Genomic DNA, 16,393 nt, shown 5'->3' on the forward strand with positions numbered 1-16,393 from the left:
GCTTTGCAGTAGCATCTTTATTGAGCTAATTTAAAAACAACAATTTAATTTCTTGTACTGCCATTCCTGTGGAAAGATCAGCCTGTAGATTAAGCTGCTAAATATGGTCCTTTACATAATGATCTGTTAAAGTTTGCATTAATGCCAGTCTGATTAAAGAAAATAAAAGTTAAAAAGAATATGTACTGTAAACATTGAATTGATCAGATCATATCTGCAGCTAATTAACATTTAATGTTAATAACCTTTTCATCAGAACCTTCTTCAGAAATGGTATTTTCTTCTTGTGTTCTTCCCTCCCAATGAACAGGCCTCATGAAACCATTTGTTATCTCTTTGCCTATGCAAATAGAGTATCCAATGCCTGCTTCAGAAATTGTTTCTAATATTGGCTGGTTCCCAAAACAGTCAGCGATGGTTTAGCTGTATTCAAGCTAACCATGTTTACACACTAATTTCTTACGCCTGATTTCCAATCTATTGCATTTTCACTCTTAAAATTCAGTCCTCCTCATGTTTTACATTCACTTGAGCATACTGCATTTGTTGGCCTGCCACCGGTGATTTGTTGAATGGAAAGTTAAAGGACATTGCATTCTGGCAAAACCAACTATCAAGGCACAAGAAGAATAAGTGACGGGCTCTAGAAAACATGACGATGATCATCGTAGTGTTTGACACAATATATTGCAACTAAATAAAGTGAAGGGAGTCAAATAAAAGAAGGAAAACTTGAATTTTTTTATAGCACCTTTCACGTTCTCAGAATGGTCTGTTATCTTCCACAGCCAGTGAAGTAGTTTAGAATGTAGACACAAGAGATGCAGATACTGGAATCTGGAGCAAAAATAAAACAAACTGCTGGAGGGGCTCAGCAGTCAGGCAGCATCTGTGGAGGGAAATGGAGTGTTGACATTTTGAGTCGAGACCTTTCATCTGCACTGAAAGAGTAGAGGACAGATAGTCGATGTAAAGAGGTGAGGGGAGGGAGTGGGGCATTATGGATCTGGGTGAGGAGGGGTAATTGGCATCTGGAGGAGGGAAGAGTGGAAACAATGACAGAGGCTGGGAGGTGATGGGTGGAGACAACAAAGGGCTGCAGGTGATGGAATCTGATGGGAAAGTAAGGTGGAGCATGGAATCAAATAAGGGAGGTCGGGTGGACACATTGGAAAGATGAGGGAGGGAACCCAGTGGGAAGGGTGTGTGGATGATGGGCAGATGGAGTAGGTGGGGGAGGGGAAAGAACCAGGGTGATTGGGGTCTGGCAGCATGTGGGGGAACTGTTTCCCTTATCCCTTATTAGGAGAAACTGGGTGGACCAGGAAGAGAGAGAAAGGAACAGAGGGACAGCAGGTTACCTGAAATTGGAGTTTAGAATGCGGATATTGTAATATGGGAGGCAAGTCAGCCAATTTTTGCACATGAACAACGACGTGATAATGAAAATGTTTTAAAAAGCTGCAGATGCCAGAAATCTGAATGTAAAATAGAAAATGCTGGAAATACTCAGCAGATCAGACAACACTCTGGGAAGAGAACCAGTTAACGTTTCAGTCCAAGACCCTTCATCAGAACAATGTGATAATGAACTATTAATTGTGCTTTTTTATTTTAATGATTGAAGGGTAAATTATGGACCAGGACATTGATGAGAATTGCTTTGCTCTTTATTGGAATAGTGGTTTGAACCCCTTTACATTGACCTAAGAAGGAAGAAGAGGCTTTGGATTATCATCTCTGTCAAATACTAATGCGCTCAGTTCTAGGCTGGACTTCAGCCTTTAAGTCCATGGTGTTTGACTTAACTCCACAAACCATTGATCTGAGCCAAAATCCCATCAATAAGCCAAAAACAAAGACAATAGAAACAGGGATAGGTCATTCCGCCAGTCAAGCTGACACTGCCATTCCGTGGCTGATCCGTTATTTCAATACCATATTCCCAATCTCTCCCTATACCCTCATGGTCAATGTACTGTAGTGAATGTGGCAACCAGTCTGGTCACAGAAATTTCCCATAAGCAACGACATGATAATAGTCAGAAAATCTGTTTGTTTTAAGTAATGTTGAATGAGGAATGATTACTGGAAAGGACGCAGCAGATAATTCACCTGTTCTTAGAACATTGAAACATTGAACAGGAAACAGCACAGGAACAGGCCCTTCAGCACATGGTGTCTGTGCTGACATGATGCCAATTTAAACTAATCCCATCTGCTGGCACATAGTCTGTATCCCTCCATTTCCTGTCTGATCATGTGCCGATCTAAATGCCTCTTAAATGTTGCTATTGTACCTGCTATTGGCAGTGCTTTCCAGGTACCCACCACCCTCTGTGTAAAAAAAACTTGCCATGTAAATCTTTCCCCCTCTCACTTTAAAGCTATGCCCTCCAGTATGTTGACAGAAAAAAGACTTTGACTATCTTCCATATCTTTGCCCATAATTTTATATACTTCTATCAGGTCTTCCTTCAGCCTCCAACACTCTAGAGAAAACAATCCAAGTTTGTCCAACATCTCCTTATAGCTAATACTTTCTAATCCAGGCATCATCCTTTGCACCCTATCCAAAGTCTCACATCCTTCCTATAATATGGCAACCAGAAAAGTCTTCTTTGAAAATGTTTCACAGAACCTTTCATATCCACTTGAGAGAGTAGGTAGCGTGGCAAATTAATCTGTCATCTGGCAGTGCACTACAACGTTAGCCTGATGTTCCTGCTCATGTATCTGAAGTGTGACTTGAGCACACAATCTTCCAACTCAGAGCTGTGAGTGTTATCAAGTTACAGCTGACACTTTTCATGGATTCCAGACAGTCACAGGCTGTACTGGGATTTAATGATGCATCCCTAATGCACTGCTAGAGGCTGTGAAGATTGGAGAGTGGTTCTCTTCACCAGCGTTTGAGGAGAAAAACTGCTGCTGCTACATAAGTGGCATGACTGGAGATGTCTCAGGAGGTCAACAACAAGGAGACCATTATTTTTGCTCCTCCAGGAAGCACTTTAATGTATTAACCAGTTCAGGAAATTGAGTACAATTTCACATTAGACCATAATACCAGAAGATATAGGAGCACAATTAGGCCATTCGGCCCATCGAGTCTGCTCTGTCATTCAATTATGGATTTTTTTTTTCTTTTTTTCAACCTCATTCTCCCACCTTCTCTCTGTAACCCTTAACCGTTATGCACTCTTCCCCCTTAACCCTTAACCCCCTTACCGGTCAAGAACCTATATGGGAGTGAGTGAGGAACGTCATGTATTTCTCCATAACCCCCTCTATCCATCGTTGACTGCCAGTCACGCTCATGGAATTGTATGCCTCTCCCTGGGCTTCACCGTCAGCAAAAACGCTCCAGTCATCTAGTAAATTTTTGCCATTTCTGTTTCTCACAGCTCTATTCTCTCCCCCCATTGCAAATGAAGAGAGTCCAAAGTACAGAACGCATCAAGTGAGAGGATGAGAAGTGGTCCTCCACAGATAGTGAATTAGATGGCCACAGAGGAACAATTCCTGGAAATCACTGGCACCAGTGTGAATGTCAGAAATGGGAACTCCCCAACAGTCTAGAGACAGAGTTATTAATAATATCTACGTTCATACAACGTGTGGTCATGTTGACTTGCTTTCAACTGCAGCTGAATTATGATTATCTTTGTGATGACACTTTGAAACATTTATCCCTTGCTGGACTAATTTATGTCTTTACTCTTCTTGTGCAACAGCTGTTGATGAAGCTCCTGAATAATGAGCCCTCAAAGGAGTTGATTCCATTGAGGCTCCAGCATCACAGGACCCATGCTTATCATGCAACAGCGCAGATACTTTGGTGTAAAAATAGAAAATGCTGGAACTATTTCATTGTTGAAGGGTCTTGGACATGAAACATTAACTCTTGTGTGCTTGGCCTGCTGAGTGTTTCCAGCATTTTCTGTTTTTATTTTAAATTTCCAGCATCGGCATTTCTTTGATTTTCTTGTACTTTGGTGGATGGCTGTGTATGCAGATAGTTGGGATTCTACCTTGAGATTCACGGTTCACAAATAAGCAAGGAAAGACACTGGGGAGCCTGTATCAGTGAGAAACCGCCCCTGTAAGCCCTGCTCACCTGGACACTGGTGTTGTTCAAAGAGGTCTTTGATAAAAGGGATAATCTTTGAGGGACAGCAAGGAATCCATCTGCAGTATGAATCTAATGCTAATAAAGCGCATTGCAAATACAACTTCTTTCATGAGTAGATGCTTCCCTTCACCCATTCAGTTCTTAAACCAACAGTACAACCCTAATCTTGACAGTTTAACACTATGACCACTTCAATCATTTTGCACTAAATGGATGTGTTCTTTCTTGTTAAAATTATGTATAATTTATGTTTAATTTATGTATTTTCTTGTGAATGATGCTATGTACCTGTGATGCCGCTGCAAGTTAAGTTTTTCATTGCACTTGTGCATACTTGTGCATATGACTTTGGCCAACTCTGTAAAACATCAATAGTAACAATCAAAAGAGCCCATGGAAGCCTGACCCATGACTGCAGACTCTGGCTGTCAACATCTCAAGGCAATAAATGGGATGACAGACACTTCAGCATAGTTGTAAAATGTAGCTAGTCCTTGAGAAGGCTGATGGAAGTCTAGACTTCACCTAAAGTATATCCACTTCTCCTCTCTTGTCCTCCCTTTATCAGTCTTTACCCCATATGTTGCTGCCCCTCTGATTGGACAAGCTTGTCCTTGCACATGTCTTAGTGGCACTGTCTATAGTGAGAACTACATACGCTCCAACTCCATAGAATCAGCTTGTTTCCCCTGCAGCTCTAATCTTGGCTGCCATGCAATGGGTTGAAGAATATAGAGTGATTCTGGAGACTCCGACTGGTGAACACAGAAGAGCATCTTCAAATCTCTTCAGGGACCTGGAGTGCATCTTGGCCATATTATTCACACATGTACTGGTAGATAGAACCACTGTCATTGTATTACTTTTGGGCTTCCTTGGTAGCATTCTTCATGGGTATCATCAATTATATCTGAAAGGTTAAACCTTTTGTCTTTGACCAGCCATTACAAGTGTCTGGTAATCAATTCCAAAGAGCCTGGGGATCTTGAACTGCCTTAAGATGAAAGTCTTTTGGCAGATTCCTGGGAACCAGTCATACATCTCTGTAAGTTTATCCTAATTTGGAATAAAGGTCACCGGCTTGAGACATTAACTCTGTTTCTACCTCCACACATGCTGCCTGACCTGCTGAGTTCTTCCAGCAGTTTTTGCTCTTGTTCTCGAACACCTACATGAACCTTTCCTTGTGGTTGGACACCAGCTGAACATCGATGGAATGGAATTCAGTGCATTTAAAGTTCTCTGGGCTCATCTGAAGGTGGGGAATTGTCAAGTGTGTGCATCAAATGATACTCTGCATCTTGGGGAAAGTAACCAGAGATGCAAATATGGCACTCCCTCAATCTAACTGGCATCAAGATGGATATCTTTGCCAGGCCTGGCCAACAGTTCACCAGTCATGATATTTATATGCAGCTGCTTCTATTGTCCTGGATTTCCTTCCGGTGGCACCTTGGAAGACCGAGATCTGAAAAGGTTAGTCCTCTTACAGTAAATGAAAATAAGAAAATGCTGCATATTCTGCAAATATGAAACAAAAACAGAAAATGCTGGAAAGGCTCTGCAAGTCGGGCACCAAATGCTGAGTTGTTCCAGCATTTTCTGTTTTTAGTCCTCTCACTTTCACTTGCATGAGTCGCCGCAGGTTCAGCGGATGTTCCTCCAGGAGGCTGCAGATGTTTACACCACACCCATGCATCTGAAACCCTGTTAACCTGAGCCTCTGTAACACTCCATAATACAGGCGGTTTCTCTTGTCACATGTGCACCTGCTGGTCTTGTTCCATCTCCTCTTTTCCCTCAACTTCTATTCTGCCTCCATCCTCCGCCTCGTCCTCTCTGCTTCCTCTTCCCCCAACATTACTGCTTCCTCTCCACTCCCTTACCTATTGCCTCTCTGCTCCTTCTTCCTCCTACCATTTCCTTTCCCCTGCCTTTTTTTCCCCTCCACCTGCTCCTTCTCTGGTCCTGCTTCCCGTCCATCTCTACCCCTTCTCTCCCTCTTCTCTCTCCACTCCTTCTCCCCTCTACACCCTCTCCACTCCCTTTTCCAACTCCACCTGCTCTCTCTCTCTATTTCCGCTTCCCCTCTCCTCTTCTACCTGCTGTCTGCGATCTCTTACTCCTCCACTTCTGCTCCCTGGTAGTGTAGCGGTTAGCGTAATGTTATTACAGCACAAGCGACCCGGGTTCAATTCCGGCTGCTGTCTGTGAGGAGTTTGTACGTTCTCCATGTGACTGCGTGGGTTTCCTCCGGGTGCTGCGGTTTCCACTCACATTCCAAAGACGTATGGGTCAGGAGGTTGCGGGCATGCTATGTTGGCGCCGGAATCGTGGCGACACTTGCGGGCTGCCCCCAGAACACTCTACACAAAGATGCATTTCACTGTGTGTTCGATGTACATGTGACTACTAAAGAAATCTTATCTTGTCTTAACTACCCGTGGGACCTTTCACTAAAGCCTGTGGCTGCTCTCATGATTTATATTCAAAGTCCAATTTACAGCTGCCACGGAGCCACCCACCTTATGCTGTGCCTAAGTATCTCCTAAATGTACATATTAGTCTTTCACCCACAGGTACTTTCAACAGCCTTTTTCCCAGTAGAAGGTGAAACATCAACTGTGAGCAGTGAGGATGCATTGTTCTGATGAAAGGTCATTAACTTGAAGCATTGGGTCTGTTTTTCTCTCCCAGATGCTGCCTGACCATCTGAATATTTATTAATATCCACTTACCTGATGTTTAACTGGAACCCTGAGTTACCTTTCAGTTTTCTCATTTTCACTTCAATGTTGAGTTTCAGGAAGCTTGGGAAAATGACGATGTCATGTTAAATTTAAATCATAGTTAAAATCTTGTACACAGTTCCTCATCTAAATATTATAAGCTGTAACCTGTCTCCGAAGGGACATACATCAATACATCAAAATGTGCCTGAGTCTCAGAACTCAGTATATTGAAGCTGGCTTCCAGAGAGGCAGGCAGTTGTGTCAGCTTTAACAGTCCTTCCTTCAACAAATCTATGCACAAACCTAACCCTGCTCTAATGTTGTGGTTGGGAATATCAGCCTGCACACAGCTCATTGAGGGATGATGGATATTCATCATTCTCAATTTGATTAACAAATCTATTCTAAGTTATTTGATTTACACTGGTTATTCTCAATCTCATTGTGGTAGACTTCAGATAAGGATCTCAGTCACATTGCATATACTAAATCCACAAACATAAGAGGTTGTTGATTGCAGATATGTAGGCTTTTGGGACTGAAGTGGATCTCATCACAGCTGATCACCTGATCAGAGCTGCTTAATTTGTGTACTGATTGAGCTCTGAGTCACTTGACTGTATTTCTGGAATGTACCACGATCCCGTGTACAGGTAGAAAGGCTTCTGCTGTGCCAGCGGATGTGGAGCTGTGATATAAGGTGATCATAGGGGAGTCGGATAATGGTGTTGGTGGTAGAGGGAGCAATTTTAATATGTGTGTATATTTTGCTGAGTTTGCAGGGAGGGTAGGTTTTACTGCCACTATCAGAGTGCTTCTTCCCAAAGCAAAATCCTGCAGTAGCTTGAAATGAGAAATAAAATAGAAAATGTTGAAAATACTCAATAGCTCAGTCAGCATCTGTGGGAAGGGAAATGGAGTCAATGTATCAGGTTGATGGCGTTTCATCAAAGCTGGAGAATATTAGAAGTAAAAAGTGACATCAGGCAAATCTCTCTGGTTGAGTGGTGTTGCAACAACAACTTCGCACTCAGTGTCAGCAAGATCAAGGAGCTGATTGTGGACTTCAGGAAGGGGAAGTCAGGAGAACACACACCAGTCCTCACAGAGAGGTCAGCGGTGGAAAGGGTGAGCAGCTTCAAGTATCTGGGCATCAACATCTTGGAGGATCTATCCTGGGCCCGACAGATTGATGCAATTGTGAAGGCATGCCAGCGGCTCTATTGGTATTGGTATTGGTTTATTATTGTCACTTGTACCGAGGTACAGTGAAAAACTTGTCTTGCATACCGATTGTACAGATCAATTCATTACACAGTGCATTGAGGTAGTACAGGGTAAAAACAATAACAGAATACAAAGTAAAGTGTCACAGCTACAGAGGAAGTATAATGGAGGTAGACAATAATGTGCAAAGTCATAACAAGGTAGATTGTGAGGTCAAGAGTCCATCTCATTGTATAAGGGAACCATTCAATAGTCTTATAATAGTTGTATAGAAGCTGTCCTTGAGCCTCGTGGTATGTCCCCTCATGCTCCTGTATCTTCTGTCTCATGGGAGAGGAGAGAAGAGAGAATGACCCAGGTGGGTGGGGTCTTTGATTATACTGGCTGCTTTACCAAGGCAGCGAGAGGTATAGACAGAGTCCATGGAGGGGAGGCTGGTTTCTGTGAGGTGTTGGATTGTGTGCACAACTCTCTGCAGTTTCTTGCGATCCCAGGCAGAGCAGTTGCCATACCAAGCCATGATGCATCCAGATAGGATGCTTTCTATGGTGCATTGTTAAAAGTTGGTGAGTGTCGAAGGGGACATGCCAAATTTCTTTAGCATCCTGAGCAAGTAGAGGTGCTGGTGAACTTCCTTGGCCATAGTGTCTACATGGTTGGACCAGGACAGGCTATTGGTGATGTTCACTGCTAGGAACTTGAAGCTCTCAACCCTCTTGACTCAGCACCATTGATGTAGACCGGTGCATGTACACCGCTCCCTTTCCTGAAGTCAATGACCAGCTCTTTTGTTTTGCTGACATTGAGGGAAAGGTTATTGGCATGACACCATGTCACTGGGCTCTCTATCTTCTTCCTGTACTCTGACCCATCATTATTTGAGATATGGCCTACTACAGTGGTATTATCTGCAAACTTGTGGATGGAGTTAGAGCAGAATCTGGCCATGCAGTCATGAGCATATAGGGAACAGAGTAGAGGGTTGAGGACGCAGCCTTGTGGGGCACCAGTGTTGAGAATAATGGTGCTGAAAGTGTTGCTGCCTATCCTCACTGATTGTGGTCTGCTGGTCAGAAAGTCAAGGATCCAGTTACAGAGGGAGGTGTTGAGTCCCAGATCTCGGACTTTGTTTGAAGTTTGAGGAGATTTGGTCTGTCACCGAAGACTCTTACAAATTTCTATAGATGTACGGTGGAGAGCATTCTGACTGGTTGCACCACAACCTGGTATGGAGGCTTCAATGCACAGGATTGCAAGAGGCTGCAGAGAGTTGTAGACTCAGCCAGCTCCATCACGGGCACAACCCTCCCCACCATCGAGGACGTCTTCAGGAGGTGGTGTCTCAAGAAGGCAGCATCCACCCCTAAGGACTCTCACCATCTGGGACATGCCCTCTTCTCGTTACTGCCATCAGGGAGGAGGTACAGGATCTTGAAGACTCACATTCAACAATTCAGGAACAGCTTCTTCCCCTCTGCCATCAGATTTCTGAATGGTCCGTGAACCAATGAACACTACCTTGTTATTCTTTTTTGCACTATCTATTCATTTTTGTAATTTTTATGTCTTTGCACTGTATTGCTGCCACAAAACAACAAATTTCACGTCATATAAGTCAGTGATAATAATCCTGATTCTGAATCTTTATGGAACAAGTGATTAGGGTGGCACTGTGGCTCAGCAGGAACACTGCTGTCTACAACTCCTTGACATGGGTTCGATCCTATCTTACTGCTTGTGTAAGGTTTGCATGTTTTCCTGTGACTGCATGGGTTCCCCCTGGATGCTCCAGTTTCCTCCTTCATCTCAAAGATATGCTGAAGGGTAAGTTAATTGGCTATAGTAAACTACTCCTAGTGTACAGGGAAATATGATGCAGGGAAATCAATGGGGGAAGAGGATTGATGTATTTGCTCTGAGAGACAGCATATGATGAGCTAAACGACCTCCTTCTACATCATAAAGAAATATGAAATATGTAATAAAAATACAAATGTAATGCAAAGGTCAGTAGTAGCAGCAGAGCTAATCATGATATACAAAAGGGAACTGGATAGAAGCTAAAAGGAGAACAAGTGCAGGGCTCTAAGGACACGGCAGAAGAGTGGAACTGGTTCTATTGTTCTTAGGTAGAGTAAGCATGGACACAATGGACTGAATGGCCTTTTTTCATGTTGTAACTTTTCTATGAATCTATGAAAAATTTTGTGAAGAGAGAGGAGAGAGATTGGTGATAGGGTGGACATTCACAGATTTCACACATTTATTTGTCTTCTTTTATTAACACTTGCTCTAGTTCCAGTTCTTTCTTGTTCATCATTGCTTTACCAACTTCTCACTTGGATTCATCCGTCTTTCTGTAATTCAGTCTGCCCTGTCCTCATCCCAGCACAGATCTTCCTTTTTTGCCTCTCAGTCCCCAATTTCTCTGCATTTAAAACTAGCTTTTTCTCAAACTTTTTTCTCATTAACTTGACGCATTAACTCCGTACTCTCTCCACAGATGCTGCTGTTTTTCCTTAAGCCCTCTATCAAATTCACTTTTCTATGCAAGAGCCCTGGAAAAACACTTACGCTGTGGCAAATAAAGAGTAATATCATCCCCAGAGATGACAATACCTTCTTTGACATGTACTGTAAGCTCTTTCTATCTTGTCCAGGAAATGAAATTAGCCCACAAACTCCTTCCACTGATGATAGCCTGAGACAAACATGCCTGGAGCATGCTGAAGGATATGAACAAATGCCAATTAAGAATCCAAATTTGCAGAGACACTCATTTTCATGGAAGAGAATAAAACAGTAAATCAAATACTATTTACTGTTATAAAGTATGTAATTTGCTATTATGAAGTATGTCAATGGCTGTTCTTGAGAAAATCTTGTTAATCAACAACATTTGTTACCTCTCTCTTTCCCAACATAGGTGGTCTTCATAATCTCTTTCTTCTTGCTCTGGCCTTTGTTGGAACTTGTACATTTCATGAAAATGGACAAACACATCCACACCCTTAAAAAATCAAAATGCTACAATTGTTGGAAAGCTGAAATACAAACAGAAAATACTGGAAATATGTTGCAGAACCAGCAGCATCCATGGAGAGTGAAATAAATGCTTCAGGCTGACAATGTGTTTTCAGATCTTGGAATAAGTAAAGGCAAAAGAAGTGAAGGTGGTGTGGGAGTGGGATGGAGGAGTGGTGGAGGGGAGTGATGGTGGTTGTGGGAAGAGCAGGTGAAAGAATAAAAAAAGGTCTGTGGAAAGCAGGCAAATGTCAAAAGGAGTGATGAGTGGAGGATGAAATAAATTAGAAATAGGAAGCTAAAGGTCATGTGGAAGAAGTACAGATGCAATACAGTTATCTGAAATTACCATAGGAATGTGGCGAGAATGCTGGAAATTGGATCTAAAAGTTCCAGAAATAGTGATTCTCTGAATTTATTGAACCTGTCAGGTTGCAATCAGCTTGGTTAGAGGCACAGCAGTTAGCACTGCTGCCTCACAGCTCCAGCAACCTGGGTTTGACTCAGAGCTTGGTTGCTATCTCTGTGGTGTTTGCATGTTCTCCTCGAAACCACATGCATTTCTCTTGGGTGCTCTGGTTTCCTCCCACATCCCAAAGACAGTGGTTAGTAGGTTAATTGGCCACTTTAAATTGTCCCTAATGTAGGTGGATAACAGGAGAATTGGGGGCAGGGAGATGATGAGAATGCAACAGAAAAAATGGGATTAGTGTGAGCAGATGTTTGATGGTCAGTGCAGATATATTAGCCAAAGGGCTTGCTTCCACGCTGTATGACTCAAGTAGATGTTATAACTTACATTAAGCTTTGTTGAACAGTGCAGGAGGCTGTTGACAACCCTAATCACTACCTCAGTATAGCAACACTATGATCATTTTGACCATTTTGCACAATAATGGACTTTGGGTTTTTTTTGTTCTAATTGTGTTCATTCGTGTATAATTTTGAGAGTGGGAGTGAGATGGAAATTTGGTCTGCATCCCTTATCGCAAAAGGCATTCCACCAAAGCCAAAGTGAGTTTATTTTCATATACACAAGCACAAGTATGCACAAGTGCAATGAAAAACTTATTTGCAGCAGCATGACAGGCACATAGCATCAGAGATACAACATTCACAAGAAAAACACAAATTAAACATAAATTATACAAAATTATACACAAATCAACACAATGAGAACCAAAAATGAAGTCCATTGTCATGCAAAATGGTCAAATGTAATTGCACTGTGTAATGAATTGACCTATATGATCGGTATGCAAGACAAGTTTTCACTGTACCTCGGTACAAGTGACAATAATAAACCAATACCAATACCAATACCAAAATGATCATAGTGTTGCTATAATGAGGTAGTGATTAGGGTTGTGCAGATTGGTTCAAGAACCGAATGGTTGAAGAGAAGTAACTGTTCTTGAACCTGATGGAGTGGGACGTCAGGCTTCTGTACCTGCTGCCCTATGGTAGCTGCAAGAAGATGGCATGGCCTAGATGGTGGGGATCTTTGATGATGGATGTTGTCTTCCTGAGTAAGATGCTCCCTTCTGTGCAATACTTTCAATATTTATATATCTTTCTGGTTGTCATCTAAATTTTGCTGAGCTTTGTCCCATTGCCCAGATTGAGCTTCATCCACACGCTCTATTGAAACTGCTTTCTTCACTCACCTCTTCCTCATAGCTACCAAATCTGAATGATTTGACATTTTCAACTCCCAACTGGTCTCCACCCTCCAACAACGACAGCTCATAATAAATTGGTAAATTGGTTTATTATCGTCACATGTACCGAGGGTACAGTGAAAAGCTTGTCTTGCATACCGTTCTTACAGATCAATTCATTACACGGTGCATTGAGGTAGTACAAGGTAAAACAATAACAGAGTGCAGAATAAAGTGTTACAGATACAGAGAAAGTGCAGTGCAGGTAGACAATGAGGTGCAAAGTCATAACGAGGTAGATTGTGAGGTCAAAAGTCCATTTTATCGTAGTACTAGGGAACTGTTCAATAGTCCTTCCTCCCCTCGAGCAGAATTCTGGAAATGTTCACCAATGATGTCTATGATGGAACTCCTGGCTGGAGTGAGATAAGAAATTGGCTGTAAAGGACAAAGCAGTGGCTAGTAGTTTGAAGAGTAAACTTGTGGAAATGTTCTGTTTTGGATTAAACCAGGGAACAGTTTTAGCTTTGTGGTCATTGAATTCAGATGTCCATAAATTTTGTACGAAATACTAGTTTTGCCCAGCAGGCAACAGTCCTTAGATACGTCCTACAAAGGTATTTTATTCTCTCATGCAAATATAAGTGTCACTGACAAAGTCGACAATGTCAAGTATTTGACCAGGCTCTAGGGGTCGGGGAACCTGTGACCTTTCCGACATGAAGGAGCATATTTATTCTCTGTCATCGCATTGAATTTGTTGTCAAGTTCTTTACATTTACCTGTCAACAGCCACTGACCAATACCGAACAGCACTGGTTTTATGTCCAGCTCTATCATTGCAGACAAATTTTGATAAGGCATCCCTTAATTGGCTGTAATCTCATTGAATGTATATTAATAAGTCTAAACTCCAGTTAAGTGGTTGGATAAGTGGGCAATGGAAAAACTTTGAGAGAAAAATTTTATTGCATAAACTGCTTAGACTTTAGCTATTTACTTTGATCACAGTTACACATTTATTCATTTCCTGCTTTGATGAACAATGCTTGGATGTTTGAACACCACAAATAATTGTAAAATTGAATAGTTCTCAAAAGAGTTATAACTTTCTCAAAAGATAGCCTTTCTCCCAAAATCACAACCCCATGACCAAATGTTATAAGATTATAAGATATAAGGTTTCTTTATTAGTCACATGTACATCAGAACACACATTGAAATGCATCTTTTGCGTGGAGTGTTCTGGGGGCAGCCCACAAGTGTCGCCAAGCTTTTGGCGGTAACAACTTCTTAACCTGTATGTCTTTGGAATGTGGGAGGAAACCGGAGCACCTGGAGGAAACCAATGCAGTCACACAGGGAGAACATACAAACTCCTTACGGACAGTGGCGGGAATTGAATCCAGATTGCTGGCATTGTAATAGTGTTATGCTACCTGCTGCACCATGCCTGCCCATTATGCTATAGTTTCCCAGGTTGTTAGGGTCTGAAACTCTCTTGATGTGTAGCATCTAAGACCTCTGATCTTACTGAGGTTGGAGGCCTTAGATGTTACACATCAAGAGATATTTTAATAATTTGGATGAGAATATAAGTGGTATGATTAAGAAGTTTGTAGATGACACCAAAATTGGTGGTGTTTTGGACAATGAAGAAGGTTGCCTAAGGTTACAGCAGATTCAAGATTAACTGAGAAAGTGGGCAAAGGAATGGGAGACGGAATTCAACTCAGACAAGTGTGAAGAGATGCATTTAGTGAAGTTAAATGAGGACAGGACATATACAGTGATTGGCAGGGCCCTGTGGAGTGTTGTAGAACATAGAGAGCTAGGGTACAAGTACATGGTTCCCTGAAAGTGGCAATACAGGTAGACAAGGTGGAATAGAAGGTGTACAGCATGCTTGCCTTCATTGGAAGGTGAACTGAGTACAAGAGTTGGGACATCATGGTACAGCTGTACAAGATGTTGGTGAGACTGCACCTGGAATATTGTGTGCAGTTCTAGTCGGCATACTACAAGACGGATGTGATTAAGCAAGAGAAGGAGCAGAAAAGATTTACAAGGATGTTGCCGGGACTGGAGGGCTCAAGTAATGAGGACAGGCTCGATAGGCTGGGATTGTTTTCCCTGGAGCAAAGCGGGTTGAGGGATGACCTTATATAGAGGTTTATAAAATCATGAGAGGCATAGATAAGGTGGATGATCACATTCTTCTTCCCAGGGTAGGGGAGTCAAAAACTAGAGGGCACAGGTTTAAGCTGAGAGGGGAAAGATTTAAAGCGCTGAGGGGCAATTTTTCATGTGGTTGGTGGGTATAGAGAACAAGCTGTTAGAGGAAGTGGTAGAGGCAGGTACAATTACAATGTTTAAAAGACACTTGGACATATTCTTGGATAGGAAAAGTTTAGAGGGATATTGGACCAAATACAGACAAATGGGATGAGCTTAGGAAGGTACCTTTGTCGGCCTTTGGGCCGAAGGACCTATTTCTGTTTTGTACAACCTTGACTCTATGATCCTAACCCTGCACACTCTGCTTTTCTCTATCTCCTTTTCCCTGGTTGTATATGTCCTAAAAGCCTGTTACAGTTCTGCCTTTTTTTCATTTCTGATAGAAGATCATCAATCTGAAATGTTGTTTCCTCCACAGATACTATCCAATTTGTTGAGTACTTCCAACCACCTGGATTTCAGATTTCCAACATCTGCATTGTTTTTCTTTAATAAAAAAAATAAGCTTTTCTTGGCTGAGATCCAAAATAAAGGCTATTTTCCAGTTAATTAAATAACAGCAGAGACAAAGTCCACCTATGCCATTTTTGGTAGTGTGTAAGATAGATCTGGATTTAGCCAAGCAGAACACTAACTAGCCCAGGAACCTGTCCATATTAAATCAGTAAAGTGGACACTGTTGTATCAACATTAATGACTTTGCACACAATGAAGTTCTTTCACAGCACAAATCCAGCCATGTGTTGTTGTAAATGTTGTAAATTAATAATAAAATACTTTAAGTATTCTAGCTATTTTCAGTTGTGGAAAGAATTCATGATTAGCCACATTCAGGTTACTTACTTTTTCTTTTGCAGTATACATTAACAATAATAATACTAATCCAGATCGTTTATTAGATTTATTGGTATATTTTGAAAAGCAAAATTCTCAGTATTAGTAAATAAACTGCCTGGCCCAGAGAGATAGAAAGTTGGATTTGTAACCTATCTGCTCAGCAGAGCAATTGACAGAGGTTGGTAGGTCCATCAATATGTATAAAGACTGGGATGGTGCGATTGAGGTCCACCTGCAATATTGATTCTGACAGCTTCTGCCACCAAAGCTCTCATGATAAGTGGAGACCTCCTAGCTGAGAACTGAAGCTAAACAGAAGCTGAAGTCGGGCAGCATTGCCGACAACAGCGCATCCTTTCCTGATGAGAACGCATTCTATGCACATTTTGAACAGAAGGGGATTGGAACGTCACCACCCACCCTGACAGCCTCCAATGCACCTGAACCCATAATCACCACTGAAGACGTATGATCAGTTTTCCGGAGAGTGAACCCGCGGAAAACATCTGGCCTGGATGGTATCCCTGGCCGTCTCCTCA

Source organism: Pristis pectinata, chromosome 5, assembly GCF_009764475.1.
Source record: "Pristis pectinata isolate sPriPec2 chromosome 5, sPriPec2.1.pri, whole genome shotgun sequence".
Lineage (NCBI taxonomy): Eukaryota > Metazoa > Chordata > Chondrichthyes > Rhinopristiformes > Pristidae > Pristis > Pristis pectinata.